The sequence below is a fragment of the Delphinapterus leucas genome, chromosome 3 (assembly GCF_059928025.1).
Source record: "Delphinapterus leucas isolate spDelLeu-1000000601 "Yukka" chromosome 3, BTC_Dleu_Yukka2, whole genome shotgun sequence".
Lineage (NCBI taxonomy): Eukaryota > Metazoa > Chordata > Mammalia > Artiodactyla > Monodontidae > Delphinapterus > Delphinapterus leucas.
Genome location: NC_143131.1, coordinates 29,101,845 through 29,124,958, shown reverse-complemented (window position 1 = coordinate 29,124,958; position 23,114 = coordinate 29,101,845). Strand labels below are relative to the sequence as shown.

General features: G+C 38.1%; 1 long non-coding RNA gene across 4 annotated transcripts in view; it reads left to right on the top strand.

Moving 5' to 3' along the window:
* LOC149749523 (uncharacterized) overlaps window positions 1–23,114 on the top strand; it is a 414,530-nt gene that overhangs the window by 70,678 nt on the left and 320,738 nt on the right. The window contains exon 5 of one of the 4 annotated variants that reach the window (XR_016392618.1): window positions 1–23,114. This exon is cut by the window's left edge and continues 16,154 nt beyond it. The exons of the other annotated variants lie outside the window; for them this stretch is intronic. This is a non-coding gene — a long non-coding RNA (uncharacterized LOC149749523). 4 annotated transcript variants of the gene reach the window in all.

Genomic DNA, 23,114 nt, shown 5'->3' with positions numbered 1-23,114 from the left:
GATTTCCTGTTGGAGGGGTCTGACAGAGGAGCTGTAGGACAGCCTTGCTGGGCTAGGCCAATAAATGCTCTTCAGTGCTTTTCCTGATGGCTCTGCTGAAGTTGTAATTCTTCATATACAGGCAATTTAATGCGTTTCCTTGAAAGTAACATGGCTGGGACATGGCTCAAGAAAGCCAAAACTTTCCCTTACCTATTGTTTTTTTTTTTGTTTTTGATTTTGTTTTTGCTGTACGCGGGCCTCTCACTGTTGTGGCCTCTCCCGTTGCGGAGCACAGGCTCTGGACGCACAGGCTCAGCAGCCATGGCTCATGCGCCCAGCCGCTCCGCAGCATGTGGGATCTTCCCGGACCGGGGCACGAACCCGTGTCCCCTGCATCGGCAGGCAGACTCTCAACCACTGCGCCACCAGGGAAGCCCCCCTTACCTATTGGATTTGATGGTTGGTTTAGTGACAGGATCTTTAATTATTATTTTTTAAAATTTCACTCTTTGACTCATTTCTGGCCTTTTATGATGACCTAGTTTCTTTTGTTAGCAAAGTTTGACAATTACACCTTTCTCTCAACAGCACTGATGACTACCGGGCCAACTCCTTCTCTTGGCCAGTCTCATCCTGCACTTGCTTTTCAGTGCTGTCAGTTGTCCCTGTGGTTTCCTGGTTCCAGACTTAGTGTCTCCTTTTTTTTTTTAATTTAAATTTCCTATTGACATTACATATTGATCAGACTAGAGTGGCAGGAGTCAAAAAGTAATGAAGATAATAAAAAGTAACTATTATGAGTCAAATACTATATAGTGTTATTTATACACTTCATTTAATCCTCAAAGCGGTGTTGTAAGGTAGATATTGTAACTGTTTTAACAGGTGTGTAAATTGTAGCTGAGAGAGGTTAAGTAACATTTTCAACCTTAAACAGTGAGAAGCTGAGATCCCAGCCTAAGCACTGCTTGAGTCTAAAGTCAGTTTGGGGTTATAATCTTGGCTCCACCTACTTGCTATCTATTGTTAATATCTAACGTTTTGATCTTCTCATATGTAAGCATATATGGAAATGCACACAGTTTTTATGTGCCTAATGCTAAGACGTTTTCTTGTGGTTTATAATAAAAATGCACAAAACAAGGTAGCTAAAATAATTTTTAAAACTACTGTAGAGCAGTAGTTTCCAAATGATGATCAAATGACAATCACTGGAACCCTAAGGAATCTAGGGCCACTGGAGGTGGGGGATTTTTGAGGGAGGCTTAGTTGGTAGGGCTCTGAGCTCCTTTCTCAAGTTATATTTTATCTTGTTTTATGTATCAAGATTCCAAGTAATTTTTTTTCAAACCAGAGTCCATTGTTTAAATTTTTTTTTCTAAGTTTTTATTTGTTGTAATGTTGGAGAGATTTATGTTAGGAATTTGGGATGTCAAAGTTAGAGCCACAAGGTTGACTGAACTTCCTGGAAACTTCTGAGGATAAAAAGGAAGGATGTTTGTTTACAGAATCTCCATTATTTTGTTTAGGAAAAAAATGGAAAGGAAGGGAGAGAGGGAAGGAGGGAAAAAGGGAGAGAGGGAGGAAGGAAGGAAGGAAGGAAAGGGAGAGCAGACAAATTTGTATGCCTTGTATGGCAAGGCAAGCATTTTCTTGGTATTAATTGCAGGAGGAACTTATCTTGTTGTTTCTGACGTGAGGGGCATGAGGGACAGTGATGGTGTCAGTCATGGTTTTACATAAGATGTTGTTGTGATAACTTTTTCTTTTAACAACCTTTAGTGAAACATAAAGTCATAATGTTAATTGAAGAGCATTCTTGGGAGAGGGCAATAAAATAAGATGTGTGAAGGGGGCATAGCAACCTGCCTAGCCTACCTTAGAGGGCTGTTGCTGACAACAACCTCAAAGAGCCAGGGTGTGTGAAAAAGGTTAGAGACCTGTCAGAATTACCTAACATTTAGATAGTTATATCATTCATTAAATCACACATATTTGTGAGTTCCTGCTCTGTGCCTGGTATTATTCTAGGTGTTGGGGATGCTCAGTGCCAACCATTATAGGTTAGATTTTGTCTACCCATACTTTTTGCAAATTATATATTTAACCTTGTTACTTTGAAAGATAAGATTGATTACCTGAATAAATTCTAGGTCCATCCATGTCTCTGCAAATGGCATTATTTCATTCCTTTTTATGGCTGAATAATATTCCATTGTACATCTATACCACATCTTCTTTATCCATTCATCTGTCGATGGACACTTAGGTTGCTTCCATGTCCTGGCTATTGTAAATAGTGCTGCAATGAACATTGGGATGCCTGCATCCTTTCGAATTATGGTTTTCTCTGGATATATGCCCAGGAGTGGGATTGCTGGGTCGTATGGTAGTTCTGTTTTTAGTTTTTTAAGGAACCTCCATACTGTTCTCCATAGTGGCTGTATCAATTTACATTCCCACCAACAATGCAAGAAGGTTCCCTTTTCACCACACCCTCTTCAGCATTTATTGTTTGTAGATTTTTTTGATGATGGCCATTCTGACTGGTGTGAGGTGATACCTCATTGTAGTTTTGATTTACATTTTTCTAATAATTAGTGATGTTGAGCATCTTTTCATGTGTTTTTTGGCAATCTGTATGTCTTTTTTGGAGAATTAATGCTCTGCAGTGACCTAAATGGGAAGGAAATATTAAAAAGAGTGTATATATGTATATGTAACTGATTCACTTTGCTGTACAGCAGAAACTAACACAATATTGTAAAGCAACTACACTCCAATAAAAATTTTTTTTAAAAGATTTAAAAAATTTATTTATTTATTTTTGGCTGCATTGGGTCTTTGTTGCTGCACGTGGGCTTTTCTCTAGTTGCGGCGAGCGGGGGCTACTCTTCATTGTGGTGTGCAGGCTTATTGCTGTGTCTTCTCATTACAGAGCATGGGCTCTAGGCGCACGGGCTTCAGTAGTTGTGGTACGTGGGCTCAGTAGTTGTGGCTCGCGGTCTCTAGAGCGCAAGCTCAGTAGTTGTGGTGCATGGGCTGAGTTGCTCTGTGGCATGTGGGATCTTCCTGGACCAGGGCTCGAACCCGTGTCTCTCCTGCATTGGCAGGTGGATTCTTAACCACTGCGCTACCAGGGAAACCCTTAAAAAAAGATTGATTACATGAATACATTGAGTGGGACTTGACAGTTGTATGTTGGGCTGCTCTCAGGGTTTGGAATCATTGAGTGTTCATACTGGAAAGGTTTCTAGAGATTATCTGGTTCACCTTGCCAACACAGGAATCCCTTTCATAGAATTCCTGAGGAAGGGCACCAGAAACTCTTTAGATATTTCTAATTCAAAGTAGTCCAGTCTATTTTAAACAACTTTGGAGTTAAGAAAATTTCTTCTTTGTGTTGAACAGCCTGGAAGGCTGGAGAACAGTGGTAGAGATGGGTATTAGAAAATCCTCTATGTTTTTATGTTGATCACTTTGTCATTTTAACTTCTCATTGGCACTAGTTCTGCCATCAGAAGCACGATAGAAAGGATCTTGTCACCTTTTCACTTAACAAACTTTGAATTTAAAGATGTCTATGAATTCATCCCTAAAATTTTTTCTTTTATAGGCTAAACACTCCCAGTTCTCTCATTCTACATTTGAGATAATTTCCAGACTTCATCTTGGTTGCCTTTGTCTAGATACATTGTTTTGACAGTGTCCTTTTTTTACAGTATAATGTTCAGAAATAAACATAGTGTCCCAGATCCGGCCTGACTAATACACTGGGTTCTATTCTGGAAAGTTTATTTTGCATTTTTATTTTCTTTCTTTTTTTTTTTTAAGCTTAAAATCAACTTATAATTGAAATATGTTTGTGAGTGACCTCTGATCATATGCTGTCTCTCAAATTGTTTACCAGTATTGTTGTACAGACTTGTTATACCTAAAAGTAATTTATCACATGAGGAACACTCGGATGAGGTAATAGACACAAGGCTGTATGTAAGTCATAAAACACTATACAAATATGAGATATTGTAATTAAGGTCCTCATATTTTCAACATGTCAGTTCTGAAATCACTGTTGAAATAGTCTTGGATCCATAGAACTTATTTCCATGTCATTTTACTCAAGCAGTTCCTTTCAATTAATCAAATGTCTTTTCCTGAACTTTTAATTTTTCTTGAAACAAATTAATTGGGCCTACGTTTTTTTTTTGGTAAATTGATCAGGAAGTAGTTATTGAGCACTAATAAATTTACTGCTAAATACTGCAGTGGATACAAAGAGTTCTAGGATAGTCTATCACCAAGGAGTGTTATGGAGGCAGGGTGGCCTTGGGTAAAACTGTGAATTTGTCTTTGTTGTTTTCATTAAAATATGCTTTCCAAAAGGTGCTGATGTGTGGGGAGAAGAGAGAAATCCAGCCTGGGAGGTTGAAGAGTGGTGCATGTTGATATGTATAGCAAATGTATGATCTTAAGTGTTTAAATGTTTGCACTGAGGTGACAATGTGGACTTGTAGAGAACTACTCGTTGCTGGAAGTGAAGGCAGAAACAGAGAGAAGCCAAAGAGAGGTTGATATAGAGTGCATAGCCTAGAGGAATAAAAGGAGAGAGAAGAGAGAAAACAGGGAGTACTGTGTGAGGGGAGAGCAGCCTCCTGTTCTGAGAACCTACTGTTCTGCCAGCCTTAATGTATTAGTTTTTGTTCTTAGGCTTATTCTTTACGGTATCAAGATGGTTTCAATGATTCCAGACATCACTTCCTCATTATAACTGCATACAGTTATAGGAACATGGGAAGGTATAAAACGTGGCCCTAACCCACCCCCTGTCTCTTACTGGGGGTAAAAATCTCCAGAATCCCCAATATACTTTCCGTATATATTGGTCATATTCCCACTTTTAAATCCACTGGCAAATGCAGTAAGACGAATCAAGATTGGCATGGACCAATCATGGTTCATCTTTTGAAAATGGGGGAGGAGCTCATCTTTCCTGAGCATATCAGGAAGGGAAAACAAAATGGGAGGGGAAGCCATTGAATAGGCAATCAACAGTATCTGCCATAAGTGATAATTCCAGCTGAGTTCTCACTAGACAAGAATATGCTTTTGCTTTTTGATTTTGTGATAAGGGAACGAATACTGTACAGTGAGCTCTGGGAAGGATTTCATTTATTTATTTAATATTTGTGCCTACTTGAGTAGTATGATACTGAATTTGTCTTTCTTTTTTAATGGTAGATTTTTATTTTTTATTTTATTTTGTGGGTATCTTTTAATGTTTCTTAACCACCTTGTCCATAGAGTATCACAGAATTTTGGATTCCTGTAAATTCAATTTGGTAATGTGAATTCTAATCCTTGGGGACTATACAGATATTAGCTTCCCTGATTAATTTCTTTTTGTGTGTATATCGAGCTTCTTTACTGGGCTAAAAAAATGGCTTTATTTTGTGACTCTGGTATAGTCTTCCCAAAACAAATTACTGGATTTCAATGTCTAAGAAGTTTGGCAAGGTATAAAATATAAAACTTCTACAATTTTGTACTGTAATGTAATTTGATCATAGTGATATAGTGAAGGATAATTGGTTTGGAAGACAAGAGACTGGGTGTACTAGTGGCTCTTCTACAAATTAGCTCATGGTCTTTTATTCAGTTATTTCACTTCTCTGGAGCTCAATTTCATCATCTCTTCCCTTGAGGGAGTCGTATTAGATCAGTGTTTCCTAGACTGTGTTCCGTGGAGAACTAGCTTTCCAAGAAAGATTTATTAATATGTGAAAACTGGAAAATTTGATCAAATATATTTTGGAAATACTGGGTTAAACCGAGTTAATCACATTTCTTCACCTTAAGATTCTCAGAGCCTTTGATATGCTCATATGCACCAGGAATCTCCAAGAGAAGGGTAGAGTGTGTAGGGTTTTCTAACACTGTTTGATCAGGGCCTTTACTCTTCTTGTTTGTTTTGGTTTGGTTTGGTTTTGGTTATTTTTTTTTAAGAATCATGAGACATTGTTCTTTGGAGCACAGTTAGTGAAACACTGCACTGAATAATATTTGCCTCTGCAATTATGCAAAAAAACTGTGTTCTTTGATCTCAGAGACTTTCTTTGGGGATGACAAGATGGAGGGATCTCTCCAACTAAGTCAAGCATGGAATGCATATTGAAGGAGGAAAATCAGAACTAGAATATGAAGAATGGGTAGAATTTTCATAGTTGGAGCTGAGTGGAGACATTTACGGATAAAAGGAATGACATGAATAAAGACATGAACAGAGAGAAAGTGTAGTAGGTTTTGGGAAATTATGTACTGTCAAAAATAGCTGCATCTAAAGTATATGTTGAGAAGTGGAAGGGGATAGAGGAGGAAATGTGTGTAGGTGTCAGGTTGTTGAAAGCCTTGAATGTCAGAGTAGAGCTGTGATTTGTGTAGGCAATATAGACCATTTGAGAAGGCGAATGATATAAACAAGGTGATATAAAAGGCAGCTTAATCTGTGACAGTGTGGAAGATGCATTGGAGTGTAGTGTGAAAGCAGATGATTTTGTGATATGGATTTGAAACTGAATGAGGATGGTGGCAGTGGGAATAGAATGGAAGGGGTAGAATCTGAATTTTTCTGAATATCAGAGGACTCTAGAGTATTTTTTTTAAATATTTATTTACTTAGGCCACGCCACGTCTTAGTTGTGGGATGCAGGATCTTCATTGTAGTATCTTTAGTTGTGGCATGTGGACTCTTAGTTGTGGCATGTGGGCTCTTAGTTGCGGCCTGCAGCCTTCTTAGTTGCAGCATGCAGACTTCTTAGTTGTGGCATGTGGACTTCTTAGTTGTAGCATGCATGCAGGATCTAGTTCCCTGACCAGGGTTCGAACCCTGGCCCCCTGCATTAGAAACATGAAGTCTTACCCACTGGACCACCAGGGAAGTCCCTCTAGAGGTTAATATCCACAAAAACATTGGAGAGTTTGCTGCATTTGAAGAGAGACTGAGATCCAGCAAGAGAACATTCAAGAGCAAGAGTCAGTGTTTCTCAGGCAACCAAGAGTACAAAGAGGAGTGCTGGTTATTTGACTTGTTTGTTCATTCACTAATTTATTTATTCACTCATTTATGCATTCATCAAACACTTACTGATGGCTTACACTGTGTAGGTAAATATGTGTCCAGGGACTTTGTAGCCTCTTTCCTAATTTACTGCTAACAATTTGCAGTGAGGTCCTTGTATACTCTCTTTTTTTTTTAAATTGGGGTATAGCTGCTTTACAATGTTGTGTTAGTTTCTGCTGTACAGTGAAGTGAATCAGCTATATGTATACATATATCCTCTCCCTCTTGGACCTCCCCCAACCCACCCGCCATCCCACCCATCTAGGTCATCACAGAGCACTGAGCTGAGCTCCCTGTACTATACAGCAGGTTCCTACTAGCTATCTGTTTTACACATGGTAGTATATATATGTCAATCCCAACCTTCCAATTCATCCCGACCCCCCTTACCCCCCATCCATGTCCACATGTCCATTCTCTACGTCTGCATCTCTATTCCTGCCCTGCAAATAGGTTCATCTGTACCATTTTTTCTAGATTTCACATATATGCATTACTATATTGTATGATATTTGAGTCCTGACCACTGGACCACCAGAGAATTCCCTTGTAATTGAATTTTTAAAAACATTTCTTTTATATCTTTTTTCATTTCTATAATTTGCTAAGTTGTTAGAGTTCACAATTTAAAACTACACTGGATGATGGTTTCTTATGAAATAAATCTTTTAAGCCCCATAATCTAAGGGAATGTGAGGATTCAAATGACGTAGTGCATTAGAAGCACTTATCTGCATTAATGGTCAGTAGTGATAGTCATGACTACTACTACTATTATTACTACTACTACTACCACTACTGTACTTATACTTCAGAATTTTTTCTGGCTTTGAGTAAGCCTCCAGCACATTCATTTGTAATTTCAGTTTTCTTCTAGCCTCATTGTGAAGAAATGGGTTGAGAGGGGCACAAAGTAGAATGAATGGAACTCCTGTGTATAATAAACCATGACACTTGGGAGAGTCTGCGAAGTTTAAGGTTGTGGTTCCCTTGTGACATGTTGGAATGAGGGGTCCTCAGAATATGCTTGTGTGGGTGCTTATGAGTGTGCGCATGTGTGTGTTCATGTGTGTGCATGAGTGGTTGTGTTTTAAGCAGTTTATTTGGATCTGAGATACCGTTTATATATTATTCAGCTAATTTTAATATTCTGTGTTCCTTTTCCTTAAAACTTTGGGGTTTCTTGCTTACCTTGAAAGAAACTGTACGAGAAGTCATGCTGAAAGGGAGGTAAGAAGGCCACTTTAACATTGTAGTCTTCCTGCTCTTCACCCCTTTGTCACCTGGTAACTTTGCCCCCTATAACACTGGAACTCTGGACTCAGGAATTCTAATGGTAGGAACACATTTCTAGAAAATTTTGGAGTCAAAGTAAAATATGTTTTCTCAATGCTGCTTAGAAATTATGATAGTTATCATATTTAGCATCAGGGAAATTAAAATCCCACATGATTCATGCCCTAGGATTTTTCCCCTTTTGCCTTTGCATCTGTACAAACATTTCCTGGTTTGTTTGAGCTCTCCCCCTGCCCAGGAGGCTCCTCTCAGAGCTGCCTGAGCAGGCTGTGTAATGAGGGTGATTTATGATGTTCTAATGGTGAAATTGCAGATTTCGTTATTAAACACCAAGAACAAAAGGGAAACAAAGGGGAACAACATAGATCATAATCATCGCTGACTGAAATCTGTACACCAGGCATGTGAGAGAGGAAGGGACAAATAGGCTCAAGCATACTGCTTCCAGCAAACTTATATGTGGATTTGGTAACTTTCTACCCTGGGGAGAAGAAAGTTTCTTCCCCTTTGATCTCCCCTTGGAACAACAACCTAGGAAATATTATCATTTACAAAAATTTTATTAAAATGCATTCAGTCCGTCAACAAATATTTATTGAACAACTACTCCGTGCCAGGAACTGTTTTAGGCCCTGAGTACACAGCAGTGAACAAAGCAGATGAAAATCTCTGCCTTTGTGGAAATTCTGTTTCTAGTGACTTGGACTCCCAGGCATTGAAGTATTCGAGGCAGGGAGCCTGGCGAGCGCAGAGGCCTTGGGGGCATGAGGAACAGGAGGCCAGTGTGCCTGCATTGCAGAGAGCAGAGGGGAGGGGAGGAGATAAGGGCGTGCGGCATGGAGTCTGATTGTGTAGAGCCTCATGGGTCTCGTGAGGGCTTGGGCTTCTACCCCACGTGACATGGGAAGCCACCAGAGGGTTTTGAGTAGAGAAGTGACACGATCTGACTTATGTTTTAGTGAAACATTTGACTTCTGTGTGCAATACACTGAAGGGGACAAGGACAGAAGCAGGGAGACAGATTAGTAAACTACCTGGGAATCTGAGGGTTCGTCTTCAGTTTTCTCCAGTGAGCTCCTTTTGACCAGACCTGAACTGCTGATTCTCAGTAGTATATGTCCCATATCTAGTTCATGGGAATTCCTCCTTCATCATTGCTTCAGTAAATGCAGTAGCAACTTCTCTCCCACTGCCAAAGCTGCAGACCAACCTATCTCTTGCTCTTTAGAGTTTCCAGGCCAGTGTCAGACACCAGTTCACTGGGTTCCTTCTTAACAAAAGGAAATTAATGATGAATTACTCTGAGTGCTCTCTTTGTCATCTGTCTCTACTGATGGAGTGAAGAAGGAAGAATTCACTTTGTCCTTGGAAGGGGTGGACTTAAAGAACGTCAAGAATTTTCTCTGCAGAAATCTTTAGAAATTCTCCCTGGGAAATGTCTTTGAAACCCTCTCATTAGACTTTATTTTAGGAGCTAGTACTTCTCTCATATCTCTTCCATGGAGGAAAAGAAGCAGGAGAAAGTATAGCATTCTCTCAGGAAATCTTTTTCCCTGAGCCCTATTTTTCCTCCATCTTTTATGCCCTGGTTGCAAGTGAGGGGTTCCAGAGTTTTGCAACCATTTTTTCGTGTGTGGGGTGGACTACCACCTTTGAAAATTTGCGTCTTGGCCTGGTACTTCACCCTGAATATCATAGCTATTATATTTTCGTGCCTTGGTTGCAACATCATGTTACAAAGGGAAGGGCTAATTAATGAATTGTGTATTTCTGCTTTGGTAATGACTATCAATGAATGAGGGCTAATTAATGAATTGTGTATTTCTGCTTTGGTAATGACTATCAATGAATGACTATCAATGAATGACTATCATTCTCATCAATGAATGAGAATATGTTTAGCAGGGAGAAAAAAGAAAATTCAGGATGTCATATCCTCAGGTCCTGGCACGGCAATATGCACATAGTAGATCCTTAACAAATGTTTGTTGAAATAAGGATTGAATTTTGTGCCTTGAATGGAAACTGCAAAGTAAATTCATGAGGAAAGCAGTTCATGGTCAGAATTAAGTCCACCCCTCACAAGGACAGTACAAATAAGGTAATTGTGTCCTTGCTCTGCACTAGACTACTACCCAAGGTATTGCTTTTTTTTTTCTCTTTTTTATGCACAGGAGTTGGTCAGCAATTCCTAAGCCTCCAAGTCCTTGTGAGTCCCTAGAGGAGCTGCCACATAATTGGATAACAAGTGCTATCATATCACCACCAGTCTTTGGGTTTATAGAAAGAGTAGGAGAGTTTTCTGACTGATGAAAGAAGGGCATGAGACTTCATGTCCAACACGTGGAGCTGGACTTGAGAAAAGTGTTTTAGAAATGATGATGATAAATACTGGAACATTGCTTTAACATGACCTGTTCTGATGTGAGATTCACACTTGCACTCTGTATTGCTTCTTATGAGTAAAAGTGTGTCAAGGGAATACTATGTGCCAAGCCATAAACTGGAAGACAAAGCATACAAATGTGAAAGGCTGAACAACAGCACAGGAATGGTTGTGAGGCTTTTCTTGTGAGGCATATTCACTTAATTGCCAGTGAGAGGTCTAAACAGTGAGGTCTGTGAGAGCAGAGGAGGAAGTAGTCCCTATGGGTTGGGGAGGAATGTGAAGGCTTTTTGGAGGACTAGAGTAACCAGCTTTATACTAAGGCTGTATGGTATAAAGTTTGGTGCTCATGTAATATATTTCATGTGGGTATGAAATACATAAATCAGTCACTCTGTTCCTCAGATTTTTCATCTACCCTTTATTTATCACCTTCTTTCAAATTGAAAAATATAACACATATATAGAAAAGTACCCAAAACTGTTTAATGAATAATAACGTAATGAAAAACAGTTTAATGAATCAATAAGATAAAATAAAGCCACAAATGTGATTGTAATTCGAGAACGTGAACAGTGTTCTAGAAGCCCTATGTGTCTCTTCCCAAGAGCCACCCTCTCACTTTGTCCTTGAGGTAGTCACTGCCCTGCATTTCATGGCAATGATTTCGTCGTGTTTCTTTTTAGCTCTGTACCCCATGTACTGTAAAAGAAAAATTGTTCAAGCCTGCTCTGGAATAGAAACTTTTTGTGTGATGTAATTTATAACCACTTTCTTGGAGAAGATTAGCATTCCTGATAGAGTGCCTGAACAAAAGTTCTGCTGAACTTTAATGAGATTTGTTTTGGAAATGTATTACTCACCAGTCAATTTGGTTTTCAGTTGACTGTCAGTCAAAAATCTGCTACCTTTAACCAGACCCTCATCTTCAGCTATCTAGACTAAAAATGACTATCTAGCATTCTCCTTTCCTATAAAATGTACCTACAAAGAATAAATATTTGAATAGGCCTCTACGTATCTTTTTCCCTGTGTGTAAAATTTAAAAAAAATGAACAACTTTGATACCTACCTATAACCAAAGAACCTGAAAAGTTTACTTTAATGGTATATATTGCTAAGTAATAATAATAATTTTAGTGTTGCTCATTTTTAAACTTCATGAAAATGGATTCATATATTTATCTTGTCATCTTTGTTTCTTTTGCTTAATATTTTGTTTTTAAGAGCTGGTCATCTTGTAGTATATAGTTTTTGTTTATTCATTTTTATCGCTGTGTAGTATTTCATTAGAGGTATATACTAGAATTCATTCATTCTACTGTTGATGGACACTTTTGTTTCCAAAATTCCAGTTTGGGTTTGTTGAGGAGAAGACTGCTAGGAACATTCTTGTATATGTATCTGGATGCAAATATGTAAGAGTTTCTCTAGGGGATGTACTCAGGGGCAGAACTGCTGGATCATAGGATATGCACATATTCAATTTTAGTAGACAATGCCCACTTGCTTTTTCAAAGTGGTTTGTACCAATCTGTACTCCCAGCAGCACAATTTGAGAGTTTCTAAATTTGCTCAATTTCCTCACCCAACACATGGTATTTTCAGACTTTTTGAATTTTCCTAATTGGTTTAGAGTACAATGGTATCTCATTCTGGTTTTGATTTATATTTGTGAGATCAGATATTAGGTTGATACATATATTTATTTGTCATTTGGATTTCTTCTTTCATAATATTCTTGCTCAAGTCTCTAGCCTTTATTTTTTTTATTCTATTGGATGGTCTTTTTTTATTTGATGAGTTTCTACAAATATAAACAGCTTTCTGTTGCTAATATCCTCTCCCATCTTGTGGCTGTTTTTATACCCTTCCAGTAAAATCAAATTTTGCAACTTTTCCTTTACAGTGTTTGTGGTATGTGTGTGTGTGTGTGTGTGCCCACACATGCACATACAAATGCATTTTTGTTTTAAAAACTTTTCATAATTTACTGAATTCATTTATTAGTTCTGGCAGTTATTTGGTAGAGTCTATAGGGTTTTCTATATATTAGATTATGTCATTCGCAAACAGATAATTTTATGTCTTCCTTTCCGATTTGGGTGCCTTTTATTTCTTTTTCTTGTGTGATTGCCATTGCTCATACTTCCAGTACTATGTTGAGTGAAAGTGGCCAGAGTGGGCATCCTTGCCTTGTGCTGGATCTTAGAGTAAAAAATTTAATTTTTTCCCCATTGATTGTGATGTTAGTTGTGGGCTTTTCATAAATGGCCTTTACTGTGTTGAGAAAATTTCCTTTTATACGTATTTCATTGAGAGTTTTTATTATGAATGGATGTTGAATTTTATCAAATGCTTTTACTGCTTCTATTGAGATGATCATGTAGTTTTTATCTTTCATTCTGTTAATGTAGTATTATTTACATACGTTAAACCCTGCAAGCCAGGGATAAATCCCACTTGGGCATGGTGTAAGAGGTCTTCATATATTTTGGGTAGCAGTCCTTTATCAGATATGTATCTTGCAAATATTTTCTCTAAGTTGGTGGCTTGTCTTCTCATCTTCTTAACCCCATATTATATTAATTATAGTTAATTAAAATTTTCAGTCTGCTGATAATTCCAACATCCCTACCGTATCTGAGTCTTTTTCTGATGCTTGCCTTAAAGTGTATGTTGTGCCTTTTAGTATGCCTTGTAACTTTTTTCGTTGAAAGCTGGACTTGATATACTGGGTAAAAGGAACTTCAGTATATAGGCCTTATTGATATGGTGGTAAGGTGTGGGGGACAGGTAGCATTCCATAGCCCTATGATTAGGTCTCAGTTTTTTAGTGAGCCTATGCCTCTGGGCTGTGAGATTTAAAAGTTCTTCTCATGTTCCCCCTCTTCTCCACACACATGCACACACACACACACACACACACACGCACACACACACTTAAGTGAGACAGGAAGACTAGAAGAGGCTGCAATTGTATATCTTCCTTCCTCCACATCAAAGGCTAGATGGAAATGGAGCTGGGTATTTCTCTTCTCCCAGGTCTGTTAGGCTCTGGTGAAATAGTTTATTTTGTTAAGAAGAACAGAGTGCTCTGTGCTGGATTCAAAATGACTATTTTTTCCTTCCCTGTGATGGAAGCATGAGGAGATTCTTCTCTAATCATCTCTGTGAGAACTTCCTAGGGCTCCTGGAGGGAATACTTACAAAGAGTAAGAGCCCCACCTAAGACTGCCCTTCCGTGGAATTTTTAACTCTCAAACTTGTCCACTTTGAGTTTCCACCATTTCATCAATTATAGTCTAGATTTTCTTACCCTGATACTGATTCCCTTGGAGGCTTCTGCTCCTGGGTTTCTGCTCTAATAAGTTGTGATCCTCTCTTTCTGCCTGTCTGCCTCTCAAAATTTGGGGGAAGTGATTTGTTTTGTGATCTTGACTCTCTGATAGATCTAAGAAAAGTTGTTGATCTTCAGTTTGTTCAACTTTTTCTTATGCGGATGGGAGTGATGACTTCCAAGCCCCTTATATGCTGGACTGGAAAGTAGAAGTCTCTGAAGTCTTTTAAGTCAACTCATCCAGTTCTAGAATGTTATAAAATTTTATTTTATCTTAGAACAATTACATTTCATTCATTTTACAGAGGTCTAGGAAAGTTGAAAAAAAAAAAACACCCCAAACTTAGTCATACAGTTAGTAGCAGAGGTGGTATCAGAACTGAGGTTTTGGATTTGTCCATAGCTGTTTACCCTAGATCAAGTGAGCACAGTGATAATGTACATTCTTCTCAAATAGAAATCCAGGGAAGACTGGAACAATAAGCATATGATTAAATAGGAAGCAGAGGTGATGTTCTAGAAAAACAGCAACAGCACCAACATGGTTATCAGGAGGAGAGCAGTTTGAAAGAGTGAAGGAAAACTTTTTTTTTCAGTGTATGATGTGTTGTAATAATAAGAATCTTTGTATTTTTATAGATAATGAAACTAACGTAAATGGAAGTAACATTTATTATTTACTCTATATAATTAATTCAGCATTCTCAAAAATGTGCTCCCATGCAACACTAGTTTCAAAAAAGGTTTTTTTCTGATCAAATGAATTTGAGAAATGCTGTACATGGTATCTGCCTCTTGTTGATTCACTTAGAAAATTATTATATTAAAAACTTGGAGAAGTTTTATGTTAAATAAATTAATTTGATTAGTTTTAACTGTTTACTAAACTAGTTTGATCCCCAGATCTCGTTTACTACTCTCCAGAACTTGTCTTCTGTGGAACACACTTTGGGAAAAGCAAATCCTTGTAAGCTAACATATCTAACAAGTTAAGCAAGATAGGTTTATGGTCATTATTTTACAGATAAAGATATTGAGGCTTAGAGGGTTTACATAACTTGCCAATAATAACACTGAGTGATAACACTGGGATTTAAAGTTGAATTTGTGTTTTTAAGGCTCCAAATCTTTCTTTAGTAAAGCAAACCCAATATTAGACTCCCCCCAGTTCCCCAGTGGCAGATAATCTGTGTGCACTTCAATGTGTAAAACACCTCATGATGGCCACCATTCTGGAGACTGGTTTGTTCCACATGATAAGATGTTTCCTGTGATTCCTGAATGAGAAGACAAACCAGGTCTATTAAGGCCTGGTTGGTAAGAGAACATTCAAGTGAATTACGTACTTAGTTGAATATACCCTCCCTCCCTCCCACTTAATCACTGCTATTGATGATTCCCTAGGAACTTGAGTTGAGCACTAGTAAAACTGGTTGAGGTTGTCTCTTCATTACTTCCCACAAAACCATTTTCCAGTCCCATGCTGGTTGATGTTCTCTTGGATGCATAAGAAGATTTTCTCTTTATAAACTTTGCCTGTTGTTGTTGTTTTGTTTTGTTTTGTTTTGTTTTAAATCCCCTTATCTCTTGAATTTTTCCTTCTATTGGCTGGAATATGAAGTTTTCTTTCTGTGAGACAACCTTTGAGAGGGGAACTGTGGGGTCAGAATCAGCTGCATTATTTGTGGGACCCACTGTAAAATGAAAATATAGGGCCCTTTGTTCAAAAATTACTAAGAATTTCAAAATAGGAACAGCAGAACATTAAACCAAGAGTGGGGCCCTTCTGAGTGTGAGGCTCTATGAGATGTTATAGGTCACATGCCCATGAGGCTGGCCCCAGGGTAGAATATTAGGGGTCAGAAGGGGTCAGAAGATTGGGGTTTTGGTTCTGGCTCTGCCACAACCCAGCTGTATGATGACTTACTTGGCCACCGCTTGTTCATCTCTGAAACAAGTTGGATCAAATGGCCTCTAAGATTCTGTGCAATGCCAAGTCCTTTGATTATGTGACTCATTTGTAAATTCTTGAAGGCAAAACAAAGCAGTTCTTATTAACACATTAACTATTCATCTTTAATTCCACCTCCCCGCCCCAAAACATACATATACATTCAATGCTCAGATATAGGTAGTGGGACCCCCTTCTCCACCAGAAAGGCCTTCAGTGTCTCACCGTGGGGATGGTGAAAGCAAGATTAAGAGACTAACTTTGCTCTTAGAAAGGGATTTTTTTTTTTTAAGTGGCCAATCATTTCCCTAGAGGCCTCATTTAGTTCTGGTGTGTATGCTTTCTGCATTGTCTACTATGTATTTTTATAGTTATTTGTCTTGGTGTTGAATAAAAAGTGTCATTACTATGGAAGCTGCTTTGTTGCATCAGGCTTTCTTTGAGATAGAGCAAAAGGACACCTGATTTTCACAATGCCTTGTCAACCTCTTTATTTTCATGGATAAAATGAAAACCAGAGCTATATCCCTGTTATTAACTAGTGCTTTGAAATCAACATAAAAAGCTAAATTGAAGTACTCCATAGGTTACTGGATTCGAAAACACGTTCAGGACTGCTGATGATCCCTCTTCTTCTTAAACATTCTCAGAAAAGACATTTTTACAAATCTCCCCCACCCTTTCCCAACTTTTAAAGATGTAATCTTTATTTACATATAGTAATTCACCTTTTTTGGGGGCAGGGGGAGGTGTTCTACAAGTTTTGAAAAATGCATGGAATTGTGTAACCACCACCACGATCAAGATACAGAGCAGTTACATCATCTTTCTCCAAACTCCCTGTGCTAACCCTTTACTGTTAAGCCTTCCTCCCATCCTGAACGCCTACAAACCACTGATCTGTTCTCCATCCCTATAGTTGTGCCTTTTCTGGAATGTCATATAAATAGAATCATATAGTATCTAGCCTTTAAAATCTGGCTTAGTAAAACACACTTGAGATTTATCTATGTTATTGTGTGTATAAATAGTCTGTTCCTTTTTTATTGTTGAGTAGTATTCACTTGTGTGGATGTACCACAGTTTATTTATTCATTCACCACTTGAGAGACCTTTGTTTTTTTTCTTTTTTTACATCTTTATTGGAGTATAATTGCTTTACAATGGTGTGTTAGTTTCTGCTTTATAACAAAGTGAATCAGTTATACATATACATATGTTCCCATATCTCTTCCCTCTTGCATCTCCCCCCTACCACCCTCCCTACCCCACCCCTCTAGGTGGTCACAAAGCACCGAGCTGATCTCCCTGTGCTATGGGGCTGCTTCCCACTAGCTATCTATTTTACGTTTGGTAGTGTATATATGTCCATGCCATTCTCTCACTTTGTCAGAGCTTATCCTTCCCCCTCCCCATATCCTCAAGTCCATTCTCTAGTAGGTCTGCATCTTTATTCTTGTCTTACCCCTAGGTTCTTCTTGACATTTGTTTTCTTAAATTCCGTATATATGTGTTAGCATACGGTATTTGTCTTTCTCTTTCTGACTTACTTCACTCGGTATGACAGACTCTAGGTACATCCACCTCATTACAAATAGCTCAATTTCGTTACTTTTTATGGCTGAGTGATATTCCATTGTATATATGTGCCACATCTTCTCTACCCATTCATCCGATGATGGACACTTAGGTTTTTTCCGTGTCCTGGCTATTGTAAATAGAGCTGCAATGAACTTTTTGGTACATGACTCTTTTTGAATTATGGTTTTCTCAGGGTATATGCCCAGTAGTGGGATTGCTGGGTCATATGGTAGTTCAATTTGTAGTTTTTTAAGGAACCTCCATACTGTTCTCCATAGTGGCTGAACCAATTCACATTCCCACCAGCGGTGCAAGAGTGTTCCCTTTTCTCCACACCCTCTCCAGCATTTAGTGTTTCTAGAGTTTTTGATGATGGCCATTCTGACTGGTGTGAGATGATATCTCATTGTAGTTTTGATTTGCATTTCTCTAATGATTAATGATGTTGAGCATTCTCTCGTGTTTGTTGGCAGTCTGTATATCTTCTTTGGAGAAATGTCGATTTAAGTCTTCTGCTCATTTTTGGATTGGGTTTTTTTTGTTGTTGTTATTGAGCTGCATGAGCTGCTTATAAATTTTGGAGATTAATCCTTTGTCAGTTGCTTCATTTGCAAATATTTTCTCCCATTCTGAGGGTTGTCTTTTCATCTTGTTTATGGTCTCCTTTGCTGTGCAAAAGCTTTGAAGTTTCATTAGGTCTCATTTGTTTACTTTTGTTTTTATTTCCATTTCTCTAGGAGGTGGGTCAAAAAGGATGTTGCTGTGATTTATGTCATAGAGTGTTCTGCCTAAGTTTTCCTCTAAGAGTTTGATACTTTCTGGCCTTACATTTAGGTCTTTAATCCATTTTGAGCTTATTTTTGTGTATGGTGTTAGGGAGTGATCTAATCTCATACTTTTACATGTACCTGTCCAGTTTTCCCAGCACCACTTATTGAAGAGGCTGTCCCTTCTCCACTCTACATTGCTGCCTCCTTTATCAAAGATAAGGTGACCATATGTGCGTGGGTATATCTCTGGGCTTTCTATCCTGTTCCATTGATCTATATTTCTGTTTTTGTCCCACTACCATACTGTCTTGATTACTGTAGCTTTGTAGTATAGTCTGAAGTCACGGAGCCTAATTCCTCCAGCTCTGTTCTTTGTTCTCAGATTGCTTTGGCTATTCGGGGTATTTGGTGTTTCTATACAAACTGTGAAATTTTTTGTTCTAGTTCTGTGAAAAATGCCAGTGGTAGTTTCATAGGGATTGCATTGAATCTGTAGATTGCTTTGGGTAGTAGAGTCATTTTCACAATGTTGATTCTTCCAATCCAAGAACATGGTGTATCTCTCCATCTATTTGGATCATCTTTAATTTCTTTCATCAGTGTCTTATAATTTTCCACATACAGGTCCTTTGTCTCCTTAGGTTGGTTTATTCCTAGATATTTTATTCTTTTTGTTGCAATGGTAACTGGGAGTGTTTTCTTGATTTCACTTTCAGATTTTTCATCATTAGTGTATAGGAATGCCAGAGATTTCTGGGCATTAATTTTGTATCTTGCTACTTTACCGAATTCATTGATTACCTCTAGTAGTTTTCTGGTAGCATCTTTAGGATTCTCTATGTATAGTATCATGTCATCTGCAAACAGTGACAGCTTTACTTCTTCTTTTCCGATTTGGATCCCTTTTATTTCGTTTTCTTCTCTGATTGCTGTGGCTAAAACTTCCAACACTATGTTGAATAAGAGTGGTGAGAGTGCACAACCTTGTCTTCTTCCTAATCTTAGTGGAAATGCTTTCAGTTTTTCACCATTGAGGACGATGTTGGCTGTAGGTTTGTCATATATGGCCTTTACTATGTTGAGGAAAGTTCCCTCTATGCCTACTTTCTGGAGGGTTTTGATCATAAATGGGTGTTGAATTTTGTCAAAAGCTTTCTCTGCATCTATTGAGATGACCATATGGTTTTTCTCCTTCAGTTTGTTAATGTGGTGTATCACATTGACTGATTTGCCTCTATTGAAGAATTCTTGCATTCCTGGAATGAACCCCATTTGATCATGGTGTATGATCCTTTTAATGTGCTGTTGGATTCTGTTTGCTAGTATTTTGTTGAGGATTTTTGCATCTATGTTCATCAGTGATATTGGCCTGTAGTTTTCTTTCTTTGTGACATCCTTGTCTGGTTTTGGTATCAGGGTGATGGTGGCCTCGTAGAATGAGTTTGGGAGTGTTCCTCCCTCTGCTATATTTTGGAAGAGTTTGAGAAGGATAGGTGTTAGCTCTTCTCTAAATATTTGATAGAATTCACCTGTGAAGCCATCTGGTCCTGGGCTTTTGTTTATTGCAAGATTTTTAATCACAGTTTCAATTTCATTGCTTGTGATTGGTCTGTTCATATTTTCTATTTCTTCCTGATTCAGTCTTGGCAGGTTGTGCATTTCTAAGAATGTGTCCATTTCTTCCAGGTTGTCCATTTTATTGGCATAGAGTTGCTTGTAATAATCTTTCATGATCTTTTGTATTTCTGCAGTGTCAGTTGTTACTTCTCCTTTTTCACTTCTAATTCTATTGATTTGAGTCTTCTCCCTTTTTTTCTTGATGAGTCTGGCTAATGGTTTATCAATTTTGTTTATCTTCTCAAAGAACCAGCTTTTAGTTTTATTGATCTTTGCTATCGTTTCCTTCATTTCTTTTTCATTCATTTCTGATCTGATCTTTATGATTTCTTTCCTTCTTCTACCTTTGGGGTTTTTTTGTTTTTCTTTCTCTAATTGCTTTAGGTGCAAGGTTAGGTTGTTTATTCGAGATGTTTCCTGTTTCTTAAGGTAGGATTGTATTGCTCTAAACTTTCCTCTTAGAACTGCTTTTGCTGCATTCCATAGGTTTTGGGTCGTCATGTCTCCATTGTCATTTGTTTCTAGGTATTTTTTGATTTCCTCTTTGATTTCTTCAGTGATCACTTTGTTATTAAGTAGTGTATTGTTTAGACTCCATCTGTTTTTATTTTTTACAGATCTTTTCCTGTAATTGATATCTAGTCTCATAGCATTGTGGTCAGAAAAGATACATGATACAATTTCAATTTTCTTAAATTTACCAAGGCTTGATTTGTGACCCAAGATATGATCTATCCTGGAGAATGTTCCATGAGCACTTGAGAAAAATGTGTATTCTGTTGTTTTTGAATGGAATGTCCTATAAATATCAATTAAGTCCATCTTGTTTAATGTATCATTTAAAGCTTGTGTTTCCTTATTTATTTTCATTTTGGATGATCTCTCCATTGGTGAAAGTGGGGTGTTAAAGTCCCCTACTATGAATGTGTTAGTGTTGATTTCCCCTATTATGGCTGTTAGTATTTGCCTTATGTATTGAGGTGCTCCTGTGTTGGGGTCATAAATATTTACAATTGTTATATCTTCTTCTTTGATCAATCCCTTCATTATTATGTAGTGTCCTCCTTTGTCTCTTCTAATAGTCTTTATTTTAACGTCTATTTTGTCTGACATGAGAATTGCTGCTCCAGCTTTCTTTTGGTTTCCATTTGCATGGAATATCTTTTTTCCATCCCCTCACTTTCAGTCTGTTTGTTTCTCTAGGTCTGAAGTGGGTCTCTTGTAGACAGCATATATATGGGTGTTGTTTTTGTATCCATTCACCCAGTCTGTGTCTTTTGGTGGGAACATTTTTTTTTTTTAAACATCTTTATTGGGGTATAATTGCTTTACAATTGTGTGTTAGTTTCTGCTTTATAACAAAGTGAATCAGTTATACATATACATATGTTCCCATATGTCTTCCCTCTTGCGTCTCCCTCCCTCCCACTCTCCCTATCCCACCCCTCCAGGCTGTCACAAAGCACCGAGCTAATATCCCTGTGCCTTGCGGCTGCTTCCCCCTAGCTATCTACCTTACTACGTTTGTTAGTGTGTATATGTCCATGACTCTCTCTCGCCCTGTCAAAGCTCACCCTTCCCCCTCCCCATATCCTCAAGTCCGTTCTCCAGTAGGTCTGCGTCTTTATTCCTGTCTTACCCCTAGGTTCTTCATGACATTTTTTTCCCCCTTAAATTCCATATATATGCGTTAGCATACGGTATTTGTCTTTTTCTTTCTGACTTACTTCACTCTGTATGACAGACTCTAGGTTTATCCATCTCATTACAAATAGCTCAATTTCATTTCTTTTTAAGGCTGAGTAATATTCCATTGTATATATGTGCCACATCTTCTTTATCCATTCATCCGATGATGGGCGCTTAGGTTGTTTCCATCTCCGGGCAATTGTAAATAGAGCTGCAATGAACATTTTGGTACATGACTCTTTTTTTTTTTTTTTTTTTAAACATCTTTATTGGGGTATAATTGCTTTACAATTGTGTGTTAGTTTCTGCTTTATAATAAAGTGAATCAGTTATACATATACATATGTTCCCATATGTCTTCCCTCTTGCGTCTCCCTCCCTCCCACTCTCCCTATCCCACCCCTCCAGGCTGTCACAAAGCACCGAGCTAATATCCCTGTGCCTTGCGGCTGCTTCCCCCTAGCTATCTACCTTACTACGTTTGTTAGTGTGTATATGTCCATGACTCTCTCTCGCCCTGTCAAAGCTCACCCTTCCCCCTCCCCATATCCTCAAGTCCGTTCTCCAGTAGGTCTGCGTCTTTATTCCTGTCTTACCCCTAGGTTCTTCATGACATTTTTTTTCCCCTTAAATTCCATATATATGCGTTAGCATACGGTATTTGTCTTTTTCTTTCTGACTTACTTCACTCTGTATGACAGACTCTAGGTCTATCCATCTCATTACAAATAGCTCAATTTCATTTCTTTTTAAGGCTGAGTAATATTCCATTGTATATATGTGCCACATCTTCTTTATCCATTCATCCGATGATGGGCGCTTAGGTTGTTTCCATCTCCGGGCTATTGTAAATAGAGCTGCAATGAACATTTTGGTACATGACTCTTTTTGAATTATGGTTTTCTCAGGGTATATGCCCAGTAGTGGGATTGCTGGGTCATATGGTAATTCTATTTGTAGTTTTTTAAGGAACCTCCATACTGTTCTCCATAGTGGCTGAACCAATTCACATTCCCACCAGCAGTGCAAGAGTGTTCCCTTTTCTCTACACCCTCTCCAGCATTTATTGTTTCTAGATTTTTTGATGATGGCCATTCTGACTGGTGTGAGATGATATCTCATTGTAGTTTTGATTTGCATTTCTCTAATGATTAATGATGTTGAGCATTCTTTCATGTGTTTGTTGGCATTCTGTATATCTTCTTTGGAGAAATGTCTATTTAGGTCTTCTGCCCATTTTTGGATTGGGTTGTTTGTTTTTTTGTTATTGAGCTGCATGAGCTGCTTGTAAATTTTGGAGATTAATCCTTTGTCAGTTGCTTCATTTGCAAATATTTTCTCCCATTGTGAGGGTTGTCTTTTGGTCTTGATTATGGTTTCC